Below are 12,559 nucleotides of genomic sequence, written 5' to 3' on the forward strand. Positions count from 1 at the left end.
ATCCTCTTCATAAACCAGATTGATGTGTGTGGTCAGAGATAAAGGAGGGATCATTGCCTGGTGTTATAATAATAATAAAAATAATAAATTTTATTTATATCCCGCCCTCCCCAGCCGAAGCTGGGCTCAGGGCAGCTAACAACAATAAAACTGTACAACAGTATCTGGTGGATTTTCCCATTTTAAATAAAAAAACAATTTTGTTCTGAGCTTACATTTGTCTTTGTGATTTCTGTTCCATCACTTTACTTGCACCCCTGTGCTGTGGTTTGGAGGTTTCTTTCTGGGGGTGGGGAGGAAAGAGACACGGCTGGCAACTTCTGAGGGCGATTTAGATCAAGTAAAAGGCCATTCAAGATGCCTCCCCAGTTGCTGCTTTGATTTTATTTTTTTAAAAGAAATTCTGGAGCATCCATATCATCATGTGTGCCTACTTGAATAAGAGATTGTCTTTCCCAGGCTTCCTCAACCTTGGCCTTCCAGATGTTTTTGGCCTACAACTCCCATGATCCCTAGCTAGCAGGACTAGTGGTCAGGGATTATGGGAATTGTAGTCTCAAAACATCTGGAGGGCTGAGGCTGAGGAAGCCTGGTCTTTCCTCTCCGTGTGAGCAGCAGAACACTGTTCCACAGTGATGCCACCTGGACAGGAGTTGGGGAAGCAGAACAGTCAGGAGGGCAGGTGGCACAGCACATGCGAAACTTTGATGGGAAGAGTCTGCCCTTTTTAAAGTCAGCAGGTGCAGTCTTCCTCATCAGTACTTCTCTGGACTTGGGGGGAAAAGATGCAGCCATGAAAAGCTGCAGAACAGGCAGGAGTATAGCAGGTGAAGGGTTTTTCTTGAGAGGAGTGGTGAGAAGGCCTGGCCTGTTACGTGGCTCTGAAGGTACAACAGCCCTGCCAAGGAAATGATGTATGGTAACATTAGATGCTAATCAATAATATTAGGGAGCACTCAAACGGTTTATATTTTGACAAGGTTGCCTAAAATATGTGCCTGTGGCCTGTGAGAGAGAGAGAGGTGAGAGAGAGGAAGGGCTGGGTGAGGGAAAAGGCAGGCAGGCACACAGGAAGATCCAAGGACCTGTTCTGTTGTCCCTTCTGGAACTTGCTCCGCTGGGAAGAATTCCTGGCATTAATATGGTATGATTTTATTACTTATGTACATGATATTGTAGCTCCTGCAGCTTTCAGATAGATGTGATTAATCTTTTAGAATACTATCTGTATACTTTATCATCATCATCTATTATCATTATTCTGCAGTCAAATTTTAATTCACTGAGCATCCACAAGTATATAAGAGGCTTATCCACACTTGCTCTTGTCCTGCTGCTTTTCCCTGTGGAAAACTACTCTTTAGTGCTCAATTGGGGAAAACAGCAATACTGGTTTTCCCTGGATTGCCTTTTTTTCCAATCTATCGCTAAAAAAATTAGTTTTCCCTTGGAAAAGGAGCAGGCCAAGGGGGAAACTACATGGACCTGTGCTTTCTAGGCACAGCACAAGCAGACATGTGGATAAGGAATGAAGTGGGGGAAGGGAGAGTAAGGGCTTACCCACACTTAAGTTTCTTCCTATCTTTCCAGGCATGGTCTGCATGTTCTAGCATGTCATTTTTATTTATTTCTTTTTGCTCTGGAGCTTTCTCTGTGAAAACCTACACTTTAAACTTCAATCTGAGCACATGTCAATCCACAGAAAACCCGAAGTGTCATTTGCTTTAATTCAGCTTTAAAGAGCAGATATTCATGGGGAAAGCTTGGTGCAAAAAGCCCACTCAGATACAGAGCATTAAAGCATGAACCTCTGTAAAAAAAGTGGGGGTAGATATTGTTGGTTACAAGTTTAATGTTTTTGGTGCAGATTGTCCCTTTGGAGCACCAGGAGGATTCCTTTACCAAAGGAGTTTATCAACACACACACACACACACACACCTCATTTCCATTCTAATCATTCCAATCAGTGAGCAGCCTCACCTACTCCCCTCATTTGGGCCTTGAGGAATGGCCATAGGAAGCCCCCTCTGGCTTCAGCATTGAGGTCTGCGAGTGCTATGGGGCCCTAGTGAAAGTAGCCTCTCCTTTGTTTCCTGGGTGGGCAAAATAAATGTGCATCTGTAAATATTTTTATATTTGTGGTAATCAATCAGAGGATAATTTTATTGTTGTTAAAGATAGAATTCTGCATTTTGCCAGGGAGATTTAGAACTTCAAGCTTCTTTTATGCTTTTATCCATTTTGCTTTTACTTCACTTTGTTCGGATTCTGATACTTTTTATTTCAGTTTAATATTTGTTAAAAGACGGACAATATATATATATATTTTATAAGATATTTATTGAGATTTTCAAAATGTTACAAAATAAAAATAAAAAAAGAAGAAAATACAAAATAAAAATGGTTAAAAACAACTCAATCTTTCCATTACTTATTTTTCATTAACTTGTTTCCCGGACCTCCTCACACCTCCCTTTTTTGTATTCCAGTTCGGTTTGTTGGTTCAGCAAATCCTTACCCTCTTTGTTTATCCTAGTCTTTAATCTTAAAATATTGTAACGTTAAATTTTTACCTATTAATAATCCATTTTTCATATTCCCTTATAGTATTACAGCTGAAAACCACTTAATTTCTATCCAACATCATTCTAACATTCATTAATTTTGCAATATTTCTGTAGATAGTCTTTGAATTTCTTCCAATCTTCTTCCACTGACTCTTCTCCCTGGTCTCGGATTCTGCCAGTCATTTCCGCCAGTTCCATATAGTCCATCACCTTCATCTGCCATTCTTCCAGAGTGGGTAGATCTTGTGTCTTCCAATACTTTGCAATGAGTATCCTTGCTGCTGTTGTGGCATACATAAAAAAAGTTCTATCCTTCTTTGGCACCAATTGGCCGACTATGCCTAGGAGAAAGGCCTCTGGTTTCTTCAAGAAGGTATATTTAAATACCTTTTTCAATTCGTTATAAATCATCTCCCAGAAGGCCTTAATCCTTGGGCACGTCCACCAAAGGTGAAAGAATGTACCTTCAGTTTCTTTACATTTCCAGCATTTATTATCGGGCAAATGATAGATTTTTGCGAGCTTGACTGGGGTCATGTACCACCTGTATATCATTTTCATAATATTCTCTCTTGAGGCATTGCATGCCGTAAACTTCATACCTGTGGTCCATAACTGTTCCCAGTCAGCCATCATTATGTTATGTCCAACATCTTGTGCCCATTTAATCATAGCAGATTTCACCTTTTCATCCTGAGTATTCCATTTCAACAGCAAGTTATACATCTTTGACAAAATCTTAGTTTTGGGTTCTAACAGTTCTGTTTCTAATTTTGATTTTTCCACCTGGAAACCAATTTTCTTGTCCAAATTATATGCCTCCATTATCTGATAATAATGAAGCCAGTCTCGCACTTTGTTTTTTAATTTCTCAAAACTCTGCAATTTCAGTCTATCTCCATCTTGTTCCAAAATTTCCCAATATTTTGGCCATTTGACCTCCATATTGAGCTTTTTCAGACCTTTCGCTTCCATCGGTGACAGCCACCTTGGGGTTTTATTTTCCAATAAGTCCTTGTATCTTATCCAAACATTATCAGGGGCTGCACACCCACAAGTTAAACCAAAAGTAATGTCTTCTGAAGATGTTTTGGCTCTGGCACTAGGAAAAATTAATGAATCTTTAGAAAATTTAACTAAACAAGTAGCTGAAACAAATAAACAAGTAGCCGAAGCATCAGTTAAAATTGACCAAAATACTACAAGTATTAATAATTTGGGACAGAATGTGAATACCAATACAGAGACTATTGAGAAATTGTTACAGGAATCTGCTTTGACCCGAAAGACAGCCGAAGAAGCAAAAGACATAGCAACTGCTACTCAAGAGAAGATACCACCGATATATAGGCAACTCGAGGACCACGGTTTGACGTTGTCTATGATTGAATAGAAGGAGAAACAAAGAAATTTGAGAATCAGGGCTGTACCAGAACTTGAGAAAGATAACTTGACTGACTTTCTTAAGCAGGAATTTGCAGACTTCTGGCAACAGGATTTGGGGAAGGAAGAATTTAAGATAGTGAGCGCATTTAGACTTGGAAGAGGAGGAAGGAAGAACAAGGTGAGAGACTGTTTGATTACCCTTCGAACAAAAGAGGAGAGAGACAAAATCTTGAATCTGCATTACCAAAAGACTCTGGAAATATATGAGTCAAGTGTGGAGATATTTAAGGACATTCCAAAACATCTTTTGGACTTAAGGCTTAATTACGGAGATCTGGTTGCCCTGCTGAGAAGTAATAGAATCATCTTTAGGTGGGAATTCCCTCAAGGCCTGTCCTTTAAATATAAAGGAAGAAAGATAAAAATAAGATCAGTCAATGACAAAGATATTGAAAGACCATGGAGAAGATCTACAGAAAGAAGTGGAATCTGGAGAAGAGCCAAAAGCACCGGAAAGAGGAATACTAGATATAGCAAACTTATCTTTTGGATTGCATGGTTCAGAGAAAGTGACACCACCGACAGAACAAGAACAAACACTTGGCGCAGTCGGAGGTAAAGTGAAGTAACCCCATCATGGCTCTGCAACTATTAAGTTGGAATTGTAATGGCCTCAACTCTCCTCGGAAAAGGAAAAGTGTTTTTCATTTACTAAAAAAGGAACAATTGGACTTGATTTGCCTACAAGAAACACACGTGATAAGGCTACACAGGAAAGTATTGATTAACAAGAGATTGGAACAGGAGTTTATTTCATCTGATAAAGTTAAAAAAAGAGGAGTAGTGATTTATGCAAAGGAGAGACTATCACTGAAATTCATTTTTAAAGACGATCAAGGAAGATTTGTGGCAATTGAAATTCAAGTTCAAGGAGAGAAATTTTTGATAGTAGGAATTTATGCACCGAATGAGGGGAAATCTGAATTCTTTAAAAAGTTGCATGAGACCTTAATGGACTATTTGGATTACAATCTGATTTTGATGGGGGATATGAATGGAGTAGTATCTACAAATATGGATAAGGCACAAAGACAAGTGGTCACCAAGGATAGTAGACTACCGAAAACATTTTTCGAGATGACAGACAATTTGGACTTAGTTGATACTTGGAGAACAAAGAATCCCTTGGGAAGAGAGGGAACCTTCTTTTCTGAAGCCAAGATGACATGGACTAGAATTGACCAAATATGGGTAACTAGAGGAATGGCACCAAAGATAAAGAAAGTGGAAATTTGTCCAAAAACTTGCTCCGACCATAATGCTGTAAGGATGGAGATGAAACTAATATCAACTGGCTCCTTCAGATGGAGGATGAATGACACCTTATTCAGAGATGAAGAAGTGTATAAAAAGGCCCAAAAAACCTTGAGAGACTATTTTGAGATAAATATGAATACTAATGTAGAAAAAAGAGTAATCTGGGACGCAAGCAAAGCAGTCATGAGAGGGTTTCTGATACAACAGAATGCTATAAAGAAGAGAAGCCAAAATGAGAAGAAAGATAAAATTCTGGAGAAAATAAAAGAAAGTGAGAAGAAATTGAGAGTAAAACCAAAGTCGCAGGAGATTTTGAGAGAAATAAAATTATATCAAGTACAATATATGGAAATGATGAATCAGGAAATAGAATGGAAAATTAAACAAATGAGACAAAAAACATTTGAATCAGCTAATAAATGTGGGAAATTGCTGGCTTGGCAAATGAAAAAAAGACAAAAATTAAATACTATCATAAATTTAGAAGTGGAAGGAAAGAACATACACAACCCAACTGAGATTAGAAACTGTTTCCAGAGGTACTTTAAACAATTATACACACAAGGGCCACAGAAAGAAATGGACATAGATCGATTTCTGAAGACAAACGGATTACAAAAAATCTCTCAAGAAAGTAAATTAATGTTGAATTATAAAATATCTGAACAGGAAGTAGAAGGTGCCATTCAAAATATGCAATTAGGCAAATCTCCAGGATCGGATGGGCTGACTTCTAGATACTATAGATCCTTGAAAGAGTGGTTAGTACAACCTTTAAAGGAAGTCTGCAATGAAATATTGGAAGGGAAAAGGGCACCAGAGTTGTGGAAAGAAGCGTATACAGTGGTGCCCCGCAAGACGAATGCCTCGCAAGACGGAAAACCCGCTAGACGAAAGGGTTTTCCGTTTTGGAGGTGCTTCGCAAAACGAATTTCCTATGTGCTTGCTTCGCAAGACGAAAATGTCTTGCGAGTTCCTGCGGGGTTTTTTTCCTTCCCCCCCCCCCTTTTCCCAAGCCGCTAAACCGCTTATCAGCTGATGGCTAAGCTGCTTATCAGCTGATCTTTAAGCCGCTTAACAGCTTATGCTAAGCCGCTTATCAGCTGATCTTTAAGCCGCTTAACAGCTGATGCTAAGCCACTTATCAGCTGATCGTTAAGCCGCTTATCAGCTGATCTTTAAGCCTATCAGCTGATCGTTAAGCCGCTTATCAGCTGATCTTTAAGCCGGCTAAGCCGCTAATACTGTAGCGCTAAGCCACTAAACCTCTAATGGGCTTGCTTCGCAAGACGAAAAAACCCGCAAGACGAAGAGACTCGCGGAACGGATTCTTTTCGTCTTGCGAGGCACCACTGTATTACACTTATACCAAAAACAGAGACTGAAAAGACTCAGCTTAAGAACTACCGCCCCATATCATTACTTAATGTGGATTACAAAATTTTTGCAGACATTTTGGCCAAGTGAAAAAAGTGTTGATGGAAGAGATTCATAAAGACCAAGCGGGCTTTCTCCCGGGAAGACACTTGTCTGACAGTTTGAGGAATATAATTGATATTTTGGAAAAACTAGAAGTGAACATAAATACTAAAGCAGTTTTGATATTTGTGGACGCGGAGAAAGCTTTTGATAATATCTTTTGGAGTTTTATGAAGAAGAACCTACAGGGGATGGGGGTAGGCCAAGGTTTGGAAAATGGTATAAGTGCAATTTATTCAGAACAAAAGGCTAAACTAATTGTAAATAATGTGGTGATGGAAGAATTTAAGATAGAAAAAGGGACACGACAAGGTTGCCCAATTTCCCCATTGCTTTTTATATCGGTCCTGGAGGTTTTGCTGAATATGATTAGAAGGGACCAGTTGGTTAAAGGTATACAAGTTGGAGCCAAACAGTACAAATTGAGAGCATTTGCAGATGACTTAGTATTGACGTTACAGGAGCCAGAATCTAGTACCAAGACGGACAATATTTCCTTTTCACCTGACATTTTGTGAAAATTCAGGGTCTCAAGTTTGTGTTGTAGTTTATCAAGTCTGAGTTAACTTCCACTTCTGTAATACACATTTAAAGCTCTGGGATACCATTTTAAACAGTTGTGGCTGCCCCAAAACATCCTTGAAACTGTAGTTTATTAAGGCTGATGTGAGAATTATTAGGAGACTCCTATTCCTTTCACAGAGTTACAATTTCCAGAGTTCCCTGGAAAGTGGGAAGAAGAATGGATTGGTAAATAACTAGTTCTAGAGAAAGTTACTTTGTGAAGAGGATAAGGGGTTTCCTAACAACTCTCAGGACCCTTAACAAACTACAGTTCCCAGGATATGAGCCACTCCTAGGTACCTTCAGCGTCCCCAATAAAATATTTGAGAGAGCAGGACCACCTCAAAGTTGATGGGCATCACCATTCAAATGGGGTGTGTGTGTGTGTGGTGTCATGTGATTTATTATGCGGGGTGGGGCTTACCTGCTCCCCCTCCCCAATATTTTATTCAAGTTGGCACCTCTGGTACCCAGGATACTTTGGGGGGCAGCCATCACTGTTTAAAATGGTCTGAGCAATTGCCTTGATACTGGCAATTTTTCCTAACGTGTGTGTTTTTGGATTCAGGTAACAGGGATAAAAGTAAGGCGGTCATGTTCTGAGATAATGATGGGAGTTTAAGAACACAATAGGAGTCCACTGAACCCAAGAGTCCAGGGTTCAAATCCCGACTCAGCCATAAAGCTCACAGGATGACTTTTGGCCAGGTCTTCGGCTCTCGGCCTCCTTTACCTCACAGAGTTATTGTGAGTACCACAATGTGTACCCCCTTGAGTTCCTTGGAGGAAAGATGGGGCTTCTATGTAATGAAAAATACAACACCAAAAAAGACCCCCTTGGAGCACAAAAAAAATTTTTTTTAAAGATGCATGGAGGTGGTGAATGTAGGTGAGCACCCAGGTGAAGAGAAAATGTGCATCCATCATACAAGGAAGCCCACGCATTAAAATGAAAAGGAAAGAACATTACAACTACTGGAATTTATAATACACAATGGCAAATGAGGAGTCACCAGGTAGCCAGCCCTACAGGTGTGTTCCAAGTTGGTGCCATAAACTGAATCCCAGTTGCAGCCTACCTTATTTCCTTCCGTGCCTCTGAGGGATGCAAGATTGGATAGGGGGAGGACTATGGGGGAGCCTAGATCCTGCTGCCTTGATTTCTTTGTGAGAAAGAAATGAATGGGTGGGCCAGGGATTGTGCAGCTGCTTGAAGGTGACCCTGGCAGAGAGAGCTGGCCTGGAGCCCAGAGGCCATTGGGCCAGTCCTTGGCCAGGCTCCGACCACACAATTTGCTGTGGAATCCTGTGAAATGTTTCCTTTCCCATCAGACCAGTTCAATTAACCATCTCTTCAGAGGACTTCCTTTGATCCGCAGAGGTCAGAAAATATTGCTATCTCTTTTGGCTCAGTTTAAAATCTGGAAGGTATTCTGCCTCCCCTATTTCACAGGGGGGGTGTTTTGCCAGATGCTGCTGAAAATAAAGTTAGGGAAGAGCAGTACTTTTTTCCTTTAAAAATGTTTAGGGGTACTCTCATTTTCCTGCTTGTATTGAAATACTGCCCCTCAATGAGGCCAAACTTAGATTCACAAATGGTTAGGGGTATGTGTGTACCCCTGCATCCCCCCCCCCCAGAAAAAAAGCCCTGGGGAAGAGAGAGGAGACATCCTTAAGCCTTGTGTCCCGTTCCCCTCCCCAACCTTCCAGCCAGTTTTTAAATATGCTCCTTGGTTATTTGACCCTTCTAAATCCCATGTTAGCTGTTATGTGAGCCAAAATCTTTCCCCGGGAGTTTTCTGATAAATTTTCCGAGTTGCCACCACCACTCAAAATATTCAAGAAAATGGCCCCCTACCCCGAATATCACTACTCACAAATCGAATGAGGAATTCTGGGAGTTCAGTTTTCACTTAGCCCTAAAATACACACCCCTTCTGTGCAAGGTTCACACCTGAACCTTTGGGTGCTCCCTTCCTTGGGTGCATTTCCAGCACCTAGAGTTGGTTTCCCAAATCCCAACTCCTATCAACCGCAGACAGCAGGCCTGAGAGTTAGGGATAAGGGGAAGGAGGGGAGTTGGGAGTCCAGCAGAAACACCTATAAGCAGGGCTTAGAATCATAGAATCATAGAATCATAGAGTTGGTCTCTTCCAACTCTATGATTCTTTGATTCTAGATGAAGAGAGGCCCTAGGCTGCTCCACTTGTGAGGCCCCTCCCCATCCCCCACCCTCACGACTAGAAGAAAATGGAAGAGTGTTATAAACAAAATTGAGTGAAGCCAAGGATGATGATGGGCATTTAAAATTCTGCAATTCTCAATTTCTCCTCAAAAGGACATAAGATGTTATTGTTAAATATCATGTTGCTTTTTTTAAATGCATAAAATTAACACTGAAAAACTTTTGCAATTACTGAACTTTGTAAACCTTTTGTGGAATAAGCATTATTTTTTAGGAAAATGAAGTTGTAATGTTATTCTTAAAAAAACAAAAACACATTGAGTTTACAAATTATATTGCCTGGGAAGTGTAAATAATATGACCATGATTACCTGACATTGTGGCACTTTTAGAATCTACTTTATGTTGTCATTAAAAAGTCAGTTTTAAAACACATATTAAGAAGTAAACTACAACCATCAATACAGTAAGGCTAAACTGTTTTCCCCCTAGCCTTCCTCATAGCAAAATCATCCAAAACTTCATGAATATTTGTTTGTCTAAGTTGGTCACTTTCAATGTACAGAATGCTCAGTGCGGACAACCTCTCTTGAGACATTGTGACCCTTAATTCATTTTAAATTCTTTGGAGTCTTGAAAAACTCCTCTCTCCTCAGCAGTTAGTGACCATAAGGCTAAGAAATAATAATAATAATAATAATAATAATAATAATAATAATAATAATAAAAATAGCTGCAAAATTGCTTCCACATTAGGAAAGGTCATACAAATTTTGTCCTTGTATATAATTTGATAAAGGTCTGTATGAGACAGAGAATGCTCTGCTGTAGACCTATGGCTTTGTCTCACTTACAGGTGAAAGTGCAAAAGTTCATCAGTAAGTTTCAGGCCAGTATATTCCGGGTATCTTCTATCAACAGTTCCACACCTTGCTGAATTTCTTGCTTAGATGTTGTCAAATCAGCAAGAATGGCAAACAATTGTGCAACATCACTGTACACAGTACTTCTTCTTTTTAAATTGGCTTCAAGTGCATCTAATATAGGAATAAATGATTTTTTTCCTAAACCTGGATCTTGAAGAAAGTGCATCTAAGGCATCAGGTGCACTTCTGTCATTTCTTTACCGTTCCCTCACTCTTTGTCTCATTGTTTTGTAGTTGACATTTGGCAAGGTGGCTTTTGCTTGTTTCTCAAGCTCATCAAAATCATCTCTAATTTTCCTTAAGAAATCCAGAAGTGAACTGTACAAACTTGCACAAGAACTCAATAACAGGTCTGATTTCTGAAGGGCTTTGCTGACCTTGTGAAAATGACCTAGCACACGGGTCCAAAAATGCAGCGTAAACACAGATTCCAGTTCTCACATTTTCTGCAAAAGATTGTTAGCTTGGACCCCTTCCCACTAATGTCAGAGTCAGTATGAGGTCCAGTTACCAACATGCAGCCTGGCCTCCTGCCTTCTACAGGTAGTTCTGGATCCCTCCGCAGATCCCTTCCCACTGCTGCCTTCCCTGATCCCCAAGACCTCTCTCTGCCTGGGGGCAATCTGCAGTGCATGCTGCAGGCACCAACAGGTCTCTGTGAAGTGTGAAAGATAGACTTCCCTGCCTGGGAGGGGTGAGGCCAGTGCCAGTCACATGTGCTTGCCTTGCTCTGTTCAAGCCAAGGAGGAGGGAAGGAATGGAAGGGACTTGGGAGAGCTTACTTGCCTGGTCTATCTCCCCCAGCCGGCCCCCCACTCACACTCTCCCACTGATTAAAGTCAGCACATACCACTACTGACCTGACCCTTGAGCTGGGGAAGGCTGTGCAACTGGTTGTTGACTCTTTGCCTGCTGGCTCTGGATTCTGAGATGGAAAATTCTGGGGTGCGAGGATACTCATCAGGGCGGTTAGCAGAAGAAGGAAGTTCCAGCCAAATACAGGAGCAAAACAGCAGTCAGTAGACCACAATCTTTATTATTGCGCAACAGGTCTCCACACAGAGTAAGAACGCCGAACATGGGTTACAAGCTCCTTGAAGACCTTCCCTCCCTACCCAGAATACATTTCCAGAACCATCATTCATATATTGCTGATACATCAACATGATGTCACAAGGAGGGAGGGGAGTCGTGAGGTTGCCCAAGTTCATCAACTTGCCTCAGTTCTCAGATCAAGTTCTTAACACCTTAAGTTCCCGCCACCTAAATAACAATAAAACTATCTATAACAATAAAACTATCTGGCCTTCCTGAGGATGGGCTGTGGGAACACCTGGCCTCAGGAAACCCATCAACAGATGTTCATTGTTCCCCTCAAGGGAGGGGTGTTCTGTACTTGACTGTATATCCCAAGGATTATGGAGGAGGGTGGTATCCAAGTTGAGTACGTGACCTCTCCCTTCGAGGATTATGGAGGAAGATGATGTCCAAGTCCGCCTTTCCTTTTGAAGCAAAATGTTATTGAAATAGGAGAATTGGTTATGGCATTGATTTTATGTGATTTTCAAAGGTTAGGAGTCCAGCATGGTCAAGTACAAAGGGATACAATTCTGACACTTCCTTGCAACAATGCAACAAGTTTTGCCAATAGAAACCAGAAGGGATACAATTTGCCAGCCTTCTCCATTAACAGTGCAAAGGCTCATTGTCCTGGGGTTTTGAAGGAGGAGAGGTGTTTAGAGGTGACAAAAATGATTTCCAATAAGTGCCCCCCTTTATTTCCCCCCTTTTATTTCCATAACAAGTCATTGAGTCTGTACTTTGAATAGTGACACCAGGGACCCAGAAGTGGCAGCACTTGTCAGCCCAACCCCTGCACAGCCTCATCAGGGCTGGCCTTAAGGCAATTGGAGCAATTGGGCCAAATTGGGCCCCGCAGACCACTCCTAAGGGGGCCCCCGCACCAGGGCAGTCTAGATGGATTGTAGTTCTGACTCTAAGATTCCAAGTTGGGACCCAGAGCTTCAAATTGGGCCCCACTGGCTAGCCCTGAGTCTCATAGTTGCTGGGCCCAAGTTGCCTTGCCCTCGCATGAAGTCTTGGGTTTGCAATTTTGGAGAGTGAAGACTGTGGA

This window comes from Podarcis pityusensis (genome assembly GCF_964106645.2).
Source record: "Podarcis pityusensis genome assembly, chromosome: Z".
Lineage (NCBI taxonomy): Eukaryota > Metazoa > Chordata > Lepidosauria > Squamata > Lacertidae > Podarcis > Podarcis pityusensis.